General features: G+C 39.4%; 1 protein-coding gene across 2 annotated transcripts in view; it reads right to left on the bottom strand.

Moving 5' to 3' along the window:
• Nucleotides 1–19,474, bottom strand: part of prkcaa (protein kinase C, alpha, a) — a 164,218-nt gene that overhangs the window by 106,848 nt on the left and 37,896 nt on the right. The window lies entirely within an intron of this gene.

The raw sequence follows: 19,474 nt of genomic DNA, 5'->3' as shown, positions 1-19,474 counted from the left end.
ACCACACACACATACACAGTTTTGTGCAACACACAAATGCAGACAAACACATCCTTAAACTGTCAAAATTGCTTAACATGTATAGAACACATCCAGCCCCACACACTGTCGGAGCACACAGTGTCATCCTTGTGGTCTAAGTGCCAGGTCACTGGGTGCACTGTAGTCTGCAGCCAAGCAAAGAGCAGACTCAAAAGAGGAGCAAGGTTCCTGTTACTGGCTCTCAATAAAACATCTCAAACCAAGACGAGTCAGGGTGAGGTGGAACAATTTTGTGAATTGGTCGTTATACTTAACAAAAACTGTGTATTCTCACTGTTCTGTCCAGCTGAATTGTTCACCATAGATGTGTCTACATAAGGGTTATGTCTGCTCCTCTTTCCTTTCGATAGACAAGAGCACCCCTCCAACTGTTTTTAAGGCCAACACTTGCGGCATGAGATGAAAGCATCTGGATTGGTGGTTTTCCAGTCTTCACTTAGCACTGAATGACCCTGAGTAGACTCCATTAGTGGCTTGTGTTGCATCAGTGATGTGATGCATTTTCAGAGACCTTGTTTGATTTTCAGTTTTTACAGGTTCACTGCTGTTACAGCAGCGGAGCAAAGTAATGTGTAGTGTGTCTTCTTCTTTCACTCTTGGCATCCACCTACAGATCACCTATCGCCTTTTCACTGCATCCTTCTCAGACAGCTCCACCCAATCACAAATAACTACAATGTTTAAGGCTGTGATTGTCACCGTGGTCTTACTGTAATCAAACACCAGCTGAGATTGTTTGTCACCGTTATCATATGGACCACTCAAACTACTGGACCATTCATACATTATGTATTGCTACCAGTTAAATGCCCGTTTATGTGTCCTCATTCAGTCTAAAAGTCTAAATTGTGATTTAGACATGTAAACACAAACTGAGTAATGACAGTGCTGCTGTTATGATGCTGTATGGTAATTATGTTTGACTTCTGATCACTGTTGTTTTGGAGTGAGTCAAACTCTCTACACCCATCCACCATCTGTCTCGTTACAGAGCTGGCTCCTCGAAAATCATGAATAAAGACAGATATTTAACACTCCATTAGCATAGCACGTGTGTAATACTCGCAGAGAACACATTTTTCATTTAAAACTTTATTCTACTGAAATGTGGCTCATAAATCATGTTTATATTACACATTATCATGCATAAGTCATAATTCACAAAGGGAATAATTACTGTCTTGTCAAAATGCACATTATCACCACAAATTAGTTGAGTCTGGGCCACACATATTGAATTTTGCATACATGGCTGTAAATGCATGAAGGTGTATGCATATTTCTATACTGTATATGTTAGATACTGAGCCATTGGTCATCAGATTCAGATTATGCAAAAGTCATTGGTGAATACTGCTGAAACTGTCTGTTCTTTTAAAGTTAAATTATTATTAATGTAGCTTGTTGCTATACTGTTTCTGTTCTTCCTTACACATATACCATAGGTTTTGCTTATTTGTTTGCTACACAGCAAGATGTGTTGTTAGCAATTTGCATACATACTCTTTCACATCAGGGTTTTTTTCATTATTAAATTATTAGCCCATAGCTGTAAGAAATATCAATGTTTTGCAGTGAATTGGCATCGTAAAGCCCTAGAAACAATATGATAAAACATATCAAAATGCAATGCATTTACTACATTTTTGTTTAAATTCTGGAAATAGAGTATTTAAATCTATCAGGACTGTATGCGTATGTCCCTTACAAAGCATCCAGCATTTTATCAGTAGAAGGTTGTTTGTTAGGTGGGGGGCAGCCACCCAGTTTAGACAGTGTCACAGACGGTGCTTGGGTCAATACCAACAGTATTGTTTGGATTTGCGCCCCAGATACCAGTTGCATGGTGAAATTTGGAAATGTGCCTTTCTGAGTTTTGCACAAAGGCTGTCAGAACATCAACCTCAATATTTTAACCTGGCAGGACCAACCAATCTTTTTCTTTGGAGCATAAATGCTATTTATCTCTGGCACCATGGCGACAGTTGTAAATATCACACAGAAGCTCCAGGAGTTGTTATTGTTTAGCTAATCCACTTTCCCGGCCCAGATTTCACAAGTAACGGACTCGGTAACTGCAGCGCTGTGGTCACAAGCCAGCTTCTCTACCCACGATGCTACAATAAGTGATTTGATAAAACATACTAACATAAATATATACCATAGTTTTGACTAGATCTGTATTCCAGGGAAGAAACCAGACAAAATAATAATTACTAATCTGCATACACCGAGTTAGGGTTACTTGTATGATGGCAAATCAATACACCCCCCCACACACAGGCACATCATACCACCATGACTCAACCCCTTCTACCCCCTCATTCCTCCTAGGAGCTATCGGTCAGTACGGTCAATAACCAACATGAAACCATGACCCATAACTCACACCACCGCCAAACCACAAAGCAGACAGGTCATAAATCTCACTGATTCAGTATCTTACCTCCATAATTTATCCTACAGTAAATAGCTGGTAGTAGTGTGAGTAGCCCAGTTCACATTACACACACCAGCACTGCTAATACCAAACCTTTGTCTTGTTTCTGTTGATGAAGTTTGAGCCTTCGTATGGAGTTTCCATGTTCATTTTGCCGTCATTGCTCATCAGATTCAGAAGCAATCAATTCTAATTGAAACTACTAGTTCTTCTACTACTAGCACTTCCTTAACAGCAGTGCATTTCTCAAGTGAAATGCCTACCAGACGTTTAATTCAAAATAGGTTATAGAAAAAGATTGTGAAGTGTATAGGAGGTAACACTATGCTATATCAACCATATCAACCATTGCTTTTTATGTGATAGACAAAGAGAGAAGACAGAGGGAGATGGTATAAATGTGAGCTACGGAAGTGGAGTGAGACAAAGAAGGAGGTTGCCAGAGGCCGAAGATGAAGGAGGTCGAAACACGTCGTCTTCTGCTGTTCTCATTAGAGCTCGGCTGCCTGTGACTGGTTGTCCCAGTGGTCTAGTCCTGAGGCAACACATATATCACCTCTGACACCATCTTAGCGGAACATCTCCATTAGGAGGCAAAGGCACCAAGCTAGCTTCATAGTAACTGCATTACTGCCAGGGAATAATGTACTCTATATTTCAACAGTGGTGAGTGTTGATTAGACTATTAATCAAGCTTATTTATCTTAGCAAATCATTAGGAAAGCTACTGAGCTAGAATACTTGTAAATCAGGAACATAAGGCAGACTGAGAACATCAGGGGGGTCGGTTTCTATTAAAAGCTGTTGAATTAAGGAGCTATTGGATTAAAACAGGGACTTTGGGAACTGACAATTTAATATAAAGCAATTAAGGCTCACAGAGTCATGTACGTGTAGGTATGCCAGCTAAGACATTTTCTTAAATCCTGCAAGAAAAGAGATTTCGGGGATGTGAGGCATTACCTCCAACACCAGCTTAGTCACCTTAGAGGAAAGGAAAGCAGCTATGTTGTGGTGTTTCCAACAGGTTTGTTAGAGTAAATGGACCTAATAATTATCTTACTCTCTGGCTAGGATTAATTATACAGCAAGTGAGAGTGTAATGAGGGTTTTCAAATCAATACGTATTGCCTTCCAGCACAACAGCCTGCAAAATCACTTCTCTTCCCAAAAGATAACTCAGCTCAGACCCACTCCTACTCCCTCTTGCAAATCAATTTCTTTCAAATCTTTTCCAGGTCACAAGTTCATAGGAGCAATTTCCTGAATACAGACAGGAAATGAGAAAGAGGGGATGGTTTAATTCACCAGTTCTTGGATATGTAGATGTGATTTATTTCCAAGACACCTCAGTAAAACAAAGGCATTGTAGTGGAAAAGGCTTTTGGATCTAACTATTAAAAGGCCCTGCAGCCTACCGGTGCCCCTGACAAAAGCCTCTCTTCCCAGACCGGGGAGCTTTCATTATTCCCTTGCTCTTTTCTCCACGTGAATGCCTAAAACATTTCACCACTGTCACCAAATACTAACTCCATGGCCATGAAAAGGAGAATGAGAAAAATCATTAAACAGGAACAATTTAGATCTCACCAGGACAAATATATGGAAATGGCTTGGATAAAAGATTTTTACGAACTGCAAGATTTAGTGAGGAGTATGCCTCCATACCGTAAACATCTACTTTAAAAAATGGAATTTGAAACACTGAGCCCCCTCACAAGAAGGGATAGTGTTTATTTTGACATGACGGGCATAATAAGGAAGTAGTAATTAACACATTGGTTAATCCAAATGACTAACTAATATCTTCTAATTAAAAAAAATTAATTCCAATATTTCAGTGTTCTGCCAGCATTTTTTTATTCTTATAAGCGTGGAACAGCATAAATCATCAAATCATTGCTACCCGTGATAGGGGACATTACTATCTACAGTACATATGGAGAAAGAATTTACAAAAACAGTACTGCTTTTCAAAATGTGTAAATGTACAGAATATTTTTCTGCAACTATGAAAAGTCTGAAAATACTTTAACATGATTGGTATAGATGATATGACAAGACAAGTATTAGTGTTTAGCCATATGAACGGCTTGGCTCTATGGATGCCAATGTTGGTCGCTCCACCATTTTGGTCCAGACTGAAATATCTAAGCAACTATTAGATGGGTTGCCATAAAATGTGGCAAAGACATCCATGTCTCAGTTTAATAAAATGAAATCCAGTATTATTCAGAAATCATCAGTAAAATCAAAAACTAAAAATTAAACGTGTTACTAAAGCCGACCACCTGCAGCGGCCATGACTTCAGCAGCATTTGCAGTGACGATGATGTTAAGGTGTTAAAGTAATGTTAAAGGTCAACAACATGCCCGATCATCATGATCCTCGATAAAGCTTTTTACTATTCACTATCATGTAGACTTAAAGGACTGGATATTAAAGCTGATAATATTGTGCATCACTGTGACAGGAGCCACAGACAATTCATAACAGGACGGCCATTCATCATCTGAACTAACACCGTGGCAAAAAAAAAATGAAACATTAATAAAGACATTATTTATCTTTTTGATTTATTCCTGCTTAGACTTGGCTCTAACATCCCTGTCTTAAGTAAAAAGGGCTTCTGGACATTTGATTAAACTCCCTCTCCAAGTCTCTTCAATGGCCCATTTAATAATAAATAAAAGTGACCCCTGTAGAAATCAATAAACCTTGTACTTTAAGAGTCTGCATTAAGTTTCCATTATCATGCAAATAAGTGCATTAAGTTGAGTGACTTGGTTTTTTAAAGTAACTTTAAATTAAGCTAATAACTACAGTATAATGAGAGGCTCCTTTAAATGTGGCCAAGAAATGCAGCCTCTTTGTACCTAAGTTTGGTGGACACTACTGGTAAACTGCAAATCCTTTGCAGCCCTAAGTAAACCTCAATCTATTGTGCACCAGTCAATTGCTTAATGTAGCAATCAGCAAACTTGTCGGGTCAGGAGACAACACATGACCATGTCATATTTATCAGGAGGTTATTTATCACTGGTAATTTGTTATAAGAACTGGATGGATGAGGAAGCCACTGGTGGGTGTTAATAATAGATTTTAGCCATAACTCCACTTGTTTGTTCTTGTTAGCAGGCTTGATGTTGGGAATCACAAGGCATTACAGGGAAGTGGCAGTTATGTGGACATATTTGCCATTTAACCTGGTAGACTGCCAGTTATGCATCCTGTGTTGAAGTTAAACACCATAACTTACTGTACTGTAAACTGAAGTTTCATGGAACCTGCCGCAAGTTTCCCACTGATATTTTCACTTTACACTCGGCTGTTTACGGGCAACATCGTCATCATAAACTTTGAAGGTTGACGGGACCACCCTAATGTGCCATTAGTTTGCTGTGAGACTGGACTGTCTTTTAAGATACAGGGGAAGGTTCAGCTTAATCTGCGATTCTTCATCCACATCACCCATATGCAGTATACCGTACCAACAGGCACACACCTGTACATACTGCACAAAGAAAGAGGAAGAGATTGTTTGCTACTAATGAAGCTAACCGTTACAAAGAGGGACAGAACCGTTCACCTTAGTGGTTTTGCATTGCACTTTAAATGCAAGCCTTGTAATACTAAATGCTAAGAGAAGCATGGGCATGCTGGAATAAAGCAAGGGTAGTTTCCAAGGAAACAAGCCATAATGAGGTTATCAAGAAATTAAGGAACCTATCTTACAGCAAGGCCTTTGGCACAAAACTGAATGGAGCCAATCTCAATGGTCTGAGAAAGACAGGCAACAGTAAGTACTCTCACTGAGCACATAGACATAACGTTTTTTTAGGTCCTAACAGTATTTTCTGACATATAGAAAAAATGCCAAATATTACTTTCATATATAACTGAAAATGTTTACATAAAGATTAATTAATTCTCAATTGACAGTAACAGAAAAGACAGGTGTGTTTTTCACAATTCGTTTTTTTTTCACAAAAACATTTAATGGCATAAATAATTTCTGAACATTGACTTCTCTCTTTCAATGATAGAGAAAACGACGACATGTCTTGCACTGTCCTGAGAGAATTTCTATTAATGACCAATATTCTGGTTCATACCTACAGTATCAATGAAATGGGGATTCAGCTGAATTCAGCAATCACACTGTTCATATTCACTGTGCAATGAAACTGAGCTCAGATTGAGGTAAAGCTCAAACACCCCAACTGAGAGTCATTCGGGTTCGGCTTGGTCTTTGGGCACCATTTCAGATATTCTTTGCCCCAAAACACATTAAATATTCCCATCAAACAGTTATATGAGAATTCTGGCAGAGAGTTGAATGTCTTTGCTATGAGGCTGCTCTCCTTTCCTATAACTGCACTATGCAATTTCCGGTGTTTATGTAACCAAGGTCTTAGAGAAAAAGTTAATTTGCAACACGTACAAAAGTAACTCAGGTAACTAAATCTGTAACCTTGGACAGATTGAGTTGAAGAGTGTGTGGGAATTTTAGTTGTTCTTCCGTGCATGCACTGCTGTATTCTATGGAGCTAAAAGAGTCTCAATAAAGATAAATGCACACACTACATTCACATATGCACACACAGGATTCATAAATACACACACAGGATACACAAATGCGCACAAAATTCACAAATACACACACAAAATTTAGAAAACACAGAAGATTCACAAATGCGTACAAAATTCAGAAATGCACACAAAATTCATAAATGCACACACAATTCAGAAATGCAAACAACATTTACAAATGCACACAAGATTCAGAAATGCACAGGACAAGATTCAGAAATGTTTTTCTGATGCACACACAAATATATCTTGATTTACAAACTGCTTGCGGTCTGTGAACTTCACTGCATTTGTGTGTGAATTTTGAGACTGCCCTGACTTGGCTCGACACACAAATGCCTTTTTTTGAACAGGGAATGATCTACAACCAATCAGATATCTCCCTTGTTTTAGCCAATCACAAGAACGCACCCCACGTGGGGGATTGTTTACTTATAAGCCAATCACATGAACGCGTTCACACAGCGCTATATGAATGTGGGTGGAGTCATCCATTCTCGTAGTAATTCACGTAATGTTTTGCTCAACTTTAGGAGCTCCACACAGTCTGACGAGAAAGCGGCAAACTCCATACCCAGTGAATCCCATTTAATCCTATGGGAAAGATCGTTGCTACACTTTTGGCATAATTTTCGTATATTTACAGTTTGAATTTCGTCATGCCACTTATAGAACATCTACCCCAAGGTTTTATAAAGCTAACAATGGTGTCCGATTTCAATGTAATGCTTTTTTGTGAACATTAGGGGTTTCGTTTCAGAGGTCTAAGAGGAGGCTAGCTAGCTCTCATTGATAGAGCTCCATCCAGCCGCAGGCTCTATCAATGAGACTCGCAGACAAGAGGCGTTTATTTCCATGATCGTTTGTTTAAATAACTCAACACACATATCCATTATAAGATTAACTGGAACCTGTGGTAAGAGATTGCGGGCGTAACAAGCTCGCTGACTGCGCTCTCACTCACACACAGCGGCCATTTAGCAGGAAGAGAGGAGCTGCAGGCCCTGGAGCTCTGTCAGGGCAGCGGCGTTTGGAAGTCCATTAACCCAAAAAACAGTGACTTTGCGCAGGTATGGAGTGCCGTGGGCTGCCAGCCGTGACGGAGCTCCATCTACTTCCCACACACTGAAAACATTAAATGCATACATACATACACGAAAAAGGGGCGCATGAAATTTACATTAAAGAGGTTGTAAGGCATTGTAAATGTTCAGAGTCCGGATGGCTTTCTTATTTGTCAGTCCTTTTTTAAAGTTTTAAAATATAATTTCATGTCATTTTTAAATTGGTGACTAGCCTATTTGGTTTTCTTTCAGATCATTTACATTTATAGATATACAATTTTCAAATAAAATTAAAAGATTCAAAATAAAAAACATGGCATCCAAATAATTTTCTTCATAGTAAAAAAAAAAAGCAAAGACTGCAGCGAGATACACTTGCAAAATTCACACACAAATGCAGTGAAGTTCACAGACCGCAAGCAGTTTGTAAATCAAGATATATTTGTGTGTGCATCAGAAAAACATTTCTGAATCTTGTCCTGTGCATTTCTGAATCTTGTGTGCATTTGTGAATGTTGTTTGCATTTCTGAATTGTGTGTGCATTTATGAATTTTGTGTGCATTTCTGAATCTTCTGTGCTTTTTAAATTTTGTGTGTATTTTTGTGAATTTTGTGCGCATTTGTGTATCCTGTGTGTGTATTTATGAATCATGTGTGTGCATGTATGAATCCTGTGTGTGCATATGTGAATGTAGTGTGTGCATTTATCTTTATTGAGACAACTTGTCTTGACGTCATCAAGACTGAGGTCTATAATGCTTGTTGACATGACTGACTTCCTCCCCCACACAATAATAATTCCGCATGCTCTTTTTGAGCACAAAGTTCCTAAATAAATGTCTCCACGGGGCATCGAACCATTGCAGGATGAGCTTTAGAACCCCAATCCAGTTCAGCAGTTAGAGAGCAATTATGCTGTCAGGCTCTGTATTCAAAATAGCAATTATATTCCATCTGTTATCAAACATTCCTGGTTATAGTGAAAACTATGGAGATTTAAAAAAAAAAGCAATGCTCAGCTCAATAAATATGGATCACTGATAGTACAAGCAGAGGTGGAAAGTAACTAAATAAATTTACTCACGTTACTGTATTGAGTAGTTTTGTTGTGTATTTTGTATTTTTCAAGTAGTTTTTAAAATCGGTAATTTAAAATGTACTTGATTACATTTTGAGTAAAGTATTGTATTTCATTACATTACAAATCCCATCCGTTACTGAGTTAAAAAAAAAAGTTTCAGTAGAAATGCTAGCTGAAACATCAAATTCTGCTGCCCAAAACGACGAAAATCCTTGGCCACTGTTTTTTACTATTATTTATTTAAATTCAAGAGGGCCAATAGCATTGCCAATCGTCATGCAATGCCAGATGTGTCTGCCAAAGGTGACTGAACTGGCAGCATTCAATAACTCCACATCTAATCTGCGAAAGCATGTTTTGGTAAGTATTTGTGCATTGGTACTTCAAATGAAGTTTTCATGACTAATTAGCAAATTAGCAATTAGCAAAACAACATGTTTCGTGGCATTGCTAATTTTTGTCTAGCACTAGCAACCCGTAGGACAACGCATGTAGGACACTGGCTAAATTAATTCACATACATCTAATTAGCTCATACGGGCTACTTAGGTGTGTAGAAGCTAGCTGCTAGTCTGGGGTGTGAACATTAGTCTCGGTTGAACAAATAGGCTGTGCCCCACCGAAATTGTCACCGGTTTCAATGTAAACGAGCCTTTGAATTTACAGTCACATCAACTGTATCAGCAGTGTGAATGGTAAAAGGAGAGCTCAGTTTTTTGGAGAGGATTGTAGCATGAAATGTCATGTGTGACGTGTTATGTTGTTACAAATGTGTATACATTTGTATAGATGTTTATACATTTGTATAGATTTTTCTTTAATTAAAAACAAAATAGTTTTGGATTTATAACCCTTGTCCTATTTTCACTACATGGGAGTTTTACAGGTTTTTTTTATGTAACTAAGTAACTTTTACTTAAAGTAGATTTTAAATGAACTACTTATTACTTTTACTTACTTAAACGTAATTTTTCAGATGGTAATTTCACTTGTACTTGAGTAATATTTCATCAAAGTATTGGTACTTTTACTTGAGTACAATATTTTAGTACTTTTTCCACCTCTGAGTACAAGTAATGTCTATAAAGAATATGCATATCCGGTTGCTTTACTGGTAACTGGCGGATAATGCACACTGCACGCATAATGGCCACTTGTGGGGGAGAGCGGTCAAGAGGCATGGCATCTAATGGAAGGCTGTGGATTGCTGTCTGCACAAATTACACAATGGGCACTCAAGGGTAACCCTTGTAGGTATAACAATTAGAATCAGCCATAATGGCAGACTTCTGTGCGACAGGTACAGAAACAGTATGGCAGAGAGTCAGAGGTACAGCAGTTGTAAGGGGCTGCTCTGAGGTGTATGGGGCTCTGCGCACATTAATCATCTTATTATCCATTCAAACTGTGGCCTAGAATGGCAAAGGCTATTGAAATAATGGTTTTAGGATAAAATCCTAAAAAAAAGTCAGCAGGTGGCCGGGTTGGGTCAGTGGGTGGAGTAGGCGCACATATATTTAGAGGTTTATGCCTCGACGCAGAGGTCCAGGGTTTGACTCCAACCTGTGACGATTTCCTGCATATCTTCCCCCTCTCTCTCCTGTCCTGTCCATTAAAGACGGAAAAGCCCAAAAAAATAATCTTAAAAAAAAAAAAAAAAAAAAGTCAGCAGCTAGCACTTTTGAGCAGGCCATTCATAATTTATGTTAGTACTAAATAAAGAAAATCAGTTTTTAAAAAATGATAGCAGCTTTCAGAATTTATCACAGTATCGCTACCGCCGTCTCATCTCCGCTGGCCCCATACTGACTGCCTGCACAGTGCTGCTGCGCAGGAGGACAGAGGGGGAGAGAGCAGCACCGTTTAGTGTTTAACCAAGGATCGGTGGACTGCATGCATGGGAATAAATTACAATAGAAATATATTTGATATATTTATATTACAAGTCGCTAAGAGGGTCTAAAAAGCCGCTAAATCTAGCGAGAAAGTCGCTAAGTTGGCAACAATGTCCACAACGTTACTCCTGCAGCTTCCTGATTTTCCAAACAATGGAGCGAAATTACAGAACGTGCGTGTATTAATCGCGTGTTCAAAAAATTTGTGGAATTAAAAGGACCTTGTTAACTCGTTATTATCACGTTCATTTTGGCAGCCCTAATTTGAAGGCTACAGCCCTGTTTCCAGCCCTGTTGTTGTAGTGCCTGCGCAGTGGCAAAACCATTACACTGAATGTGACTCAGAAATACCCCACACCAATAGTAGGGCTGGTCCGAATACCATTTTTTGAGCTTCGAAGCTTCGGTAGTAATGAGCATCGAATATTCTAAGCTTCGGAGAGAGGGGGCTGAACATATTATTATCTCTAATAAAGGCAGGAACCTCTATGTGTCTGTCCGTTTGTTTGCATTTTGATTATTTTGAGAACCTTTCATCCAAACGACTTCACAAGGGAGTGCAGTGTCGTATTTGGTGCAATATAGATAGACAGGCCAGACGCGTTCAGAATTAATAAACTTTTAATAAACTACAGAACAGCGCGAGCAGGAAGCGGCGCGCCTCACGCGAGCAGGGCTTATATGCCCCCGTTTTTACTGTTCGTCATTAACTGCCGTAGCCTATTCACAAGTCACGTTATTTTCCATGAAAATTAAGTGCACATTTTTATCACGTGTAAATGGCGGATAAAAGCAGCTCGTTCTACTTACAGAACTCAGGTGATTTCTCAAGCTTGATGTGCTGTTGTGGTAGGCCAGTTTCAAATTGCATATTTGACACTCTGCCTTTGTCTTGTCCTCACTTAATTTAAAGTTCTCCCACACAGATGAAGTCTTCGGCATTTTTGTCTTCCTTTCGCTGAATCGTGACGGTAATGACGTTCAACTCATGGGCGTTTTAACTGGGGCATGTGACGTGACGTCCCAGTAAAATCTCAAAGTCTCCTATATTTCGCAGTAGATTAATTTAGATTGATAATAACGGGTAAAAAAGGATAATACATTTTGTTTCTATTATTTTATTTTCCACAATGTCAAAGCAACGCAGCTTAACCCAAAATACAAGCTCAGGCATGCACTTCTGTCCATGCAAACTGCGCTGTTCTGCGCTCTAGCCAGAGAATACTCCCGTTGCAGGAACACTTTAGTAGTCCAAGAAGAAGCAAATATATTTATTAAGTATAACGAGGTTGGGTTGTCCATCCTATTAAAATGGCTAGGCTATATAAGAAAATTGTAAAAGAGAGTATTATATTTCGAACATATTCAAGCGCGAATGAGAACCGTTTGGAGGGGGATGACAGGTTGTGCAAAAAAAAAAACAAAAAAAAAAAAAAACGAATATTCGAATGTCAAATTTTCAAATCGAATACCAACCCACCGAACGAATATTCGAATATTCGGGTCCAGCCCTAACCAATAGTAAACAAAGCGCTCAAAAAAACGTTTGTATTTTATATCCTCTAAATTGATTATTGATCATGAATGTGGTCAATGATTGTTTAGGAAATTGCTCAATGTTAGCATAGAAAGAATCCAATCATGGCAAGCAATTACTGGGCAGATCTTTTATTCATTATCCATTCTGTTGATAGCACTTAGTGATCCTTACCGAGAACACAGCTGGGTTTGGATGCAGTGGGATGTTCATTGATCGAACGAAACTGATTGGGCATGCTAAATGGCTTGTGACTCGTATGGGCTTCCATGTGTGTGCATGTATCAGTCTGAGGGAAAAACATACTTGGGATTCTCCTCAAGATGATGATACTCTCTGCTAACTGGCCCTTGATATGAGCCGCTGGGCTTTGGGGTGTGTGATAAATGTTTCTATAGCCGCTAATGGCTTCTCTTAGAAGCAAATCAAGAGATAATAAGGATCTTGGACAAAACAACCAGTGCACAATAATACACACATTCCATGTGTTTGTAAGAACTGACATAGAAATGCATATGTAACAGAGGGGGTTGTGGTTATTATTTCCTCTAAGACACAGATACAACTTTAAAACTTTAAATTAAACTATGACAAAAGTTTGGGATGCACATAACTCCAGTGGACTCAAAACAAAACAAAAAAAAATGAGCCAGAGGACTAAAACTGCTGCACACACAACATAGAACAGACCCACAGGAACATATTACTGCAGGGATAACATGAATGTTCAGGGTGACAGCCTCTATAGCTCCTCTTCTCTGGCATTAAAAGGCAAATAGCTCAAACAACTACATTGGCTGGTCCAGGCGAACTACAATCACTGTTCTTTCTTCAGTTCTGGCTCTGTTTATGTGTGATGTTTGGGGTCAAGTGTTACATTTACATCTAAACACAGAGAAAGACAGGTCAAACAAGTCTGAGCATTGATGGATACAAGAAATCACTTTAGATACTTTATACACCTTGTTAGACTGAGAGACTGATAGTATGTAAGATCAATATGATAGCGGACAAATGGATTATTTTGCTTACCACGTAAGTTCTTAGCAGTCAATAAATGTCATGCTCATGACCAGCAGGACTTTGGGGAACAAAGTTGACACAAGCCCACTGGGTGTGAACATTTGTTCTCCCATGAGGACAGCTCAGTGAACCAGAGACAAATCTCTAGTTAGCCTGTTTTGGAAGATTGTAGATGGACGAGGCTGTTCTCCTCTTCAACGACTCAACGCTTCCAGTCAAGCACATCAGTGGATTAGCCTGACCTGGCTTTGTGCCAGCTCTCTCACTGTGTCTCCCCCAACAACTTCAGCTTCTGTGGCTATGAACATTGTGTACAGTGAACCTCCCTGAGAACACTGTGTGATGCCACAACTCAGTCACGCAGGGCAAAAGCAGAAGAGATTGAAATCAGTCCTGGGCTCCAAAAAGGACTGAAATATTGGTTGGAATGCCAACGATATTAGTTAATAATTCACTGAGACTAAAAAAGCAACATCCTTTTACAACAAATCCAACATTTCAGGGACAGTTGCATCACTACATAGCATTTCCAAGCTGCCTCAACACTTCACCGGTCATGACTAGCTGTCATGTTGGAGGGAGATCGTCCTGCCTGGCTTTGACAAAGAGAGACAACAGTGAAGCAGGGCAGCTTTGCCAGCAGAGGTGTCCAATTGGTAAGCCCCGAGTGAATGTGAATGTAAAACTGGCATTTTTACTTGCTGGAACTGGGTAGTTGCCAATCAGTCCTGCAGTTGATATCGTTATGTTCCAGTTTATATCTGCAACTTTATGTTGAACTACTGAGAGGAGCCTTGAGTACTGACCAGCTTCATGATTAGGAGTGGGTTGGATCCAAAATATAGCAGAGCCCGGAGAACAAAATAAGGTAGTCTTCCAGGGTACCTGACAGGGTTGCGTTGAGCTTACTGGTCTAAAAGATAGTATTTTATGTCCATGAGCAACAGCTTGGTTGTCCTGGACCAGACTTGTACAAACCGCCAACACAAAAGCTAATATGCTAACCCAGGCTAATGGGTTAGCATAACAGAGACATCTTTCTAGTCTATATGAAAGTATAAAAGACACCATTCCAGGAGACTTTCCAACAGTCTGATAAATACGAGCAGTAGCTACAGATGAAAGGGTTGTCCAATAGGCTTGTGCCGATTGGCGATCAGTTCGTATATTGACGATTGAAGGAATTATCGGTGATTGGTTTTTCCTATGCATATATTAAAGCGATTTTACCTAACTTACTAACATAACTACAATATCTAGAATCTGTGTCCTACTGTTTGTTTTCTGGTGGAGCACTAGGTCAACCCGCTGAGCCACGTTAATCAGCACGAGCCACTCAGCCTCCTTGGCTTCCTGGCTGCTGCCAGGGGACGGGAGCTACATTAGGTCAGCCCGCATCAATTAAAGTTACTAGGGGCTAAGTAACAGCAGCTAACACTAACGATAACATTAAGTTTCCCTGGTTCAGAGCTTCGCCTTCAACATGGCAAATAAACTACAGTTATTACATGTAATTATCACATTAGGAGGCAGAGGAATAGCTAAATTTGACGTGCAGATCAACAGAGAGCCAGCGAGTGAAAGAAGCAACCGCTAACTGCTAAGTAGCTAACAGAACTAATAGCATGTAAACAACTGTGGGATTAGCGAGAAAATCGCTTAAAGGAGATCGCTATGAGTGCTTGAGTGAACTAGTGTAACGACATGTAACGCATGTCAGCACGTCAGCCAAGCAGAGGCAGGACAGCCGAGACGGTGTAGCCAGTTTCATTGATGAAAGTCGCTCCGGATATCCATTATATGTTACGTCCAATTACATATTCAATGTAGCCTGTCAGACTGGCGATCAGATCGCCTATTGGCGATCTCGAGTAACCACGATTGGATGATTTGAAAATAATAGAGCTCGCCCAAGCCTATTGCCCATATAAACTGTATATGTGAAGCTCTGATGTCACAGTGTACCATTAGTTGGGCTAGAGCAAATTAATAGCAGACCTTATAAAATAATGTTATTTGCAATATGATACTGTATCACATAATCCACACAACCAGCACTCCCATGAGTGACAAAGTCAAAACCTAGTCTATTTTTCCACTGTCCTTTTATGGCAAAACAAAAAAGAGAAAAAAAGAATAAAGATTAAATCTACATAACATTACTTCTTCATTATTTTCATTCGATCTTTAAAAAATGCCCTAATGGATCCAGATAATAAATCGCCAAACTGACAACTGCATCACAAAGAGCGTTGTTACCTTTATCTGTGTTAAAAAAAAGTTCAAATGACTGGTATTTCTCCACCTAACTTTAGGCCTGTAACAGATGAAAGAATGTATTTTTTTTTAAACACAAGCTGCTGCAGTGTTTCTCCAGAGGTGCATCTCATACCAACCCTGTAGCTCTCCTCCCAGCAAGCTCAGAGGCCTTGGCCCAGCTTCCTGTTCAAGCTCCAGGCAAGCACAAGGGGAGACACAGCTGGCTTTTATTTGAGCAGCTTTTCCACAGCATACACAGGTCTTACATTTACCAAGCATATAGACCTTTTTGTTTTGTCCAAAGTTATTGATCGTTTTAATATTTGGATAGACTGAGAATATTCGAAAACATTTCAAATACAATGACACTATTGAACTATGAAAGGAGATCTTGGTACAGAGTTGAGTCTACTGCACTACTCATTCTTGACTGCCACCCATTGTGAGATGTGGATGATGTAATGCTGTAATATTCTGCACACCGCTGGCAAAGGCCCACCATACAAATGCAGTCAGACACTGCAGATATAATGTTTGACGTGTTAACTTATTTGGCAGATATGAGGCTTATTTAGGTGACGGATACATCACACATTTATAACCCATTATTCAGTTGCATTTAAATTATACATGCTTGCATTTTGAGCATATCATCCAATCCTAGTATGTTTTAGCATATAAATCTATGTTTTCTATCGTGGCTCCCTTGGGAAACTGCTGTGGGCAAATGTGCAGCATTTGTAGCCAATTTAAATGACAAAAAAAAATACAGACTGTAACTTTGCCGCACCAATATTTAGTTCAAAAATACATTGAATAAACAGGTTGTTGGTCCTCGAAAATATTTGCTGACAGAATATTATGAAGTTCATACTGTATTTTGTCTATAATTAGCAAACTTGCAAGCTAGCTTAATCTTTTTTTGAAGTAACTGATAGGGTAGAGTTTTAATGGGATTTAAAAAAGGCAGGGTTAATCCAAAGCACAGCCAGTTAACTGCAGGACTAGGGAAACACACCCCAGTGAGGAAGGAAGTGACATCTCCATTTGCAGTAAAACAAGGTTGTTATTGACCAAAAGTCATTTCTGCTATAGTTGTTGGAGAAAAATATGCCCTTGAGAGTGTAAAATGGCGTTAGAGAGAGCACAACATTGTTATAACCATTTGCCTTGCACAGTCATGGCTGACTGGCTTTAAAACACCTCTCAAACCAGGTCCAAGAAGCTTTTGTCAAAAACAACCCTTCCAGCAACACAAGTGTCACTGTATTTTTATTTCAGCCATCCATTGATAAATGTGAACATTTACGTTGTCTGGATCGATAATTCACCGCGGTGCACTGACATTTAAACCCTTCCATAATGGGTGACACTTTAACACAGTGACATCATGAAGACACATCAATCTGCCAGAGAAAGATGGTGTTAAAGGACAAATCCGGCGCAAAATGAACCTAGGGGTTATTAACACGTGTATCGAGTCGACCGTTCTCTGGGATTTGTTTTCATGCTAATTGAATGTGACCAGTTTTTATTTTAACACGTGTTATTAACCCCTAAGTTCATTTTGCGCCGGATTTGTCCTTTAAGGTTGCCCTGAAAGTGGCACTATAAAATTCATTTTCTAAACCATTCAAGGATTTTACCATAAAGGCCAAAATCAAGACATCAATACCACATTGACTGTTGAGGAAGCACCTAACATTTTAACTGCTGCAGTGGAGGGCCAGGAGGCCATTTTAATGTTTGATTTTCCCCTCGGTCATTTTCAGGGGGTATTGACTGTGAGTTAATTTCATTGTGTTGTGTGTATTGTGTTTATAGTTTAGAGAAACATATAGTAGTGTGATCCACTTCTAATCATTCCATTACATTTCTGCAGGAGCACTTCAATTTCATCATTATACATTATACTCTAAACATATATTACACATTCATGTATACCATATTCCTGTTTTATTACTACACTACATTCCCTTTTCCAAAACCAGAGAAGAGTAACTGTATTTGGGTGCAGGGTAAACATGTTGGAATGGGCTTTTCTTGTGCTTTAGGAATCTGTCTGTAATTTAGAATCACACTCCTCTGAGGAACCATGTTCACTTTTGGCATGGAGTTACTCTTGATAAAGTGCTGGGGTGGGTGAGATATAAGCAACAGGATGTCAGCTAGGGATTTCTATTCATCTGCTTATCTAATTAATCAGCTTTTGTCAGCTTAGGAACAGTTTCAGTGGCAGACAGTTTTCAAGGATCACTAAGTTAATCAGGGGCTTAAAGGAACACGCCGACTTATTGGGACTTTAGCTTATTCACCGTAACCCCCAGAGTTAAATAAATCCATACATACCTTTCTCATCTCCGTACGTGTTGTAACTCTGTCTGACGTCTCCACCTGTAGCTTAGCCTAGCACGGAAGGTAATCGGTTCCAACTAGCATACTGCTCCGAATAAGTGACAAAATAACGTCAACATGTTCCTATTTACATGTTGTGATTTGTATAGTCACAGCGTGTACAAATAAAAAGGTCACATAAGACATAGCCATCTTCTAACGTATATAAACTGGGAACTATATTCTCAGAAAGGCGAAGCACTGCTACGCTCTGCTCAGGGCTTCTCAGGTGCTGAAAGCATATCACTCCGCCCAAGTAGCAGAAGTAGCACTGCTTCGCCTTTCTGAGAATATAGTTCGCAGTATGTATACGGTTAGAAGATGGCTGTGTCTCATGTGACCTTGTTATTTGTACACGCTGTGACTATACAAATCACCTCGATTACCTCAGGATCCGTGCTAGGTTAAGCTACCGGTGGAACCGTCGGACAGAGTTACAACACGCACGAAGAAGAGAAGGGTATGTATCGACTTATCTAACTCTGGGTGTTACGGTGAATAAGCTAAAGTCCCAATAAGTCGGCGTGTTCCTTTAAGGCAATCTGTAAGAACAGGCAACACCAGCCTACTTTTGTATAAATGACAAGTTTAATACGGGGGAGGACAAAGGAGAGAGAAAAATGAGAGTGAGCTAATGAGGGTATAGACAGAAAGGCAGAAAGAAAAATGTATTTGATGCTTTCTGCAGTTCTGTGCATCTGCAAAACAAAAGGCTGATCTCAAAATGCTAAACAGTTACAAAACACTTCAACTTCTGAAATTGGACCTACAACCTGCAATTGTGAGGCCAATAAGAACTCATGGGCAGACAGTATAAAAGCTCCTCATCAACTCGCACAGCTCCCAAATTACATTGGACAAGAAGAGGTTCAAATTAGGGGGACCACTATGCCACACAAGAAAGGCTGGATGTGCTAATTGATCTATTGTGCAAAGGAGCGAAATCTAAAGGATTCAGCAAAGGAAATGCAATGGAAGTGTCAGAGCTATCGCCCTTTCTCTGCTCTGATAAGAATGGAACAGCAAACATCACACCAGAGGTCTAATCATTAGACAGCAATGTAAGTTGTAAGGTATGTGAGTAAACTTGTGGAATCTTTTTTTTTTTTTTTTTGGTAAATTTTATTTATGCAGATTTTTATCT

Source organism: Sander lucioperca, chromosome 4 (genome assembly GCF_008315115.2).
Source record: "Sander lucioperca isolate FBNREF2018 chromosome 4, SLUC_FBN_1.2, whole genome shotgun sequence".
NCBI lineage: Eukaryota > Metazoa > Chordata > Actinopteri > Perciformes > Percidae > Sander > Sander lucioperca.
This window is presented reverse-complemented; position numbering and strand designations above follow the sequence as displayed.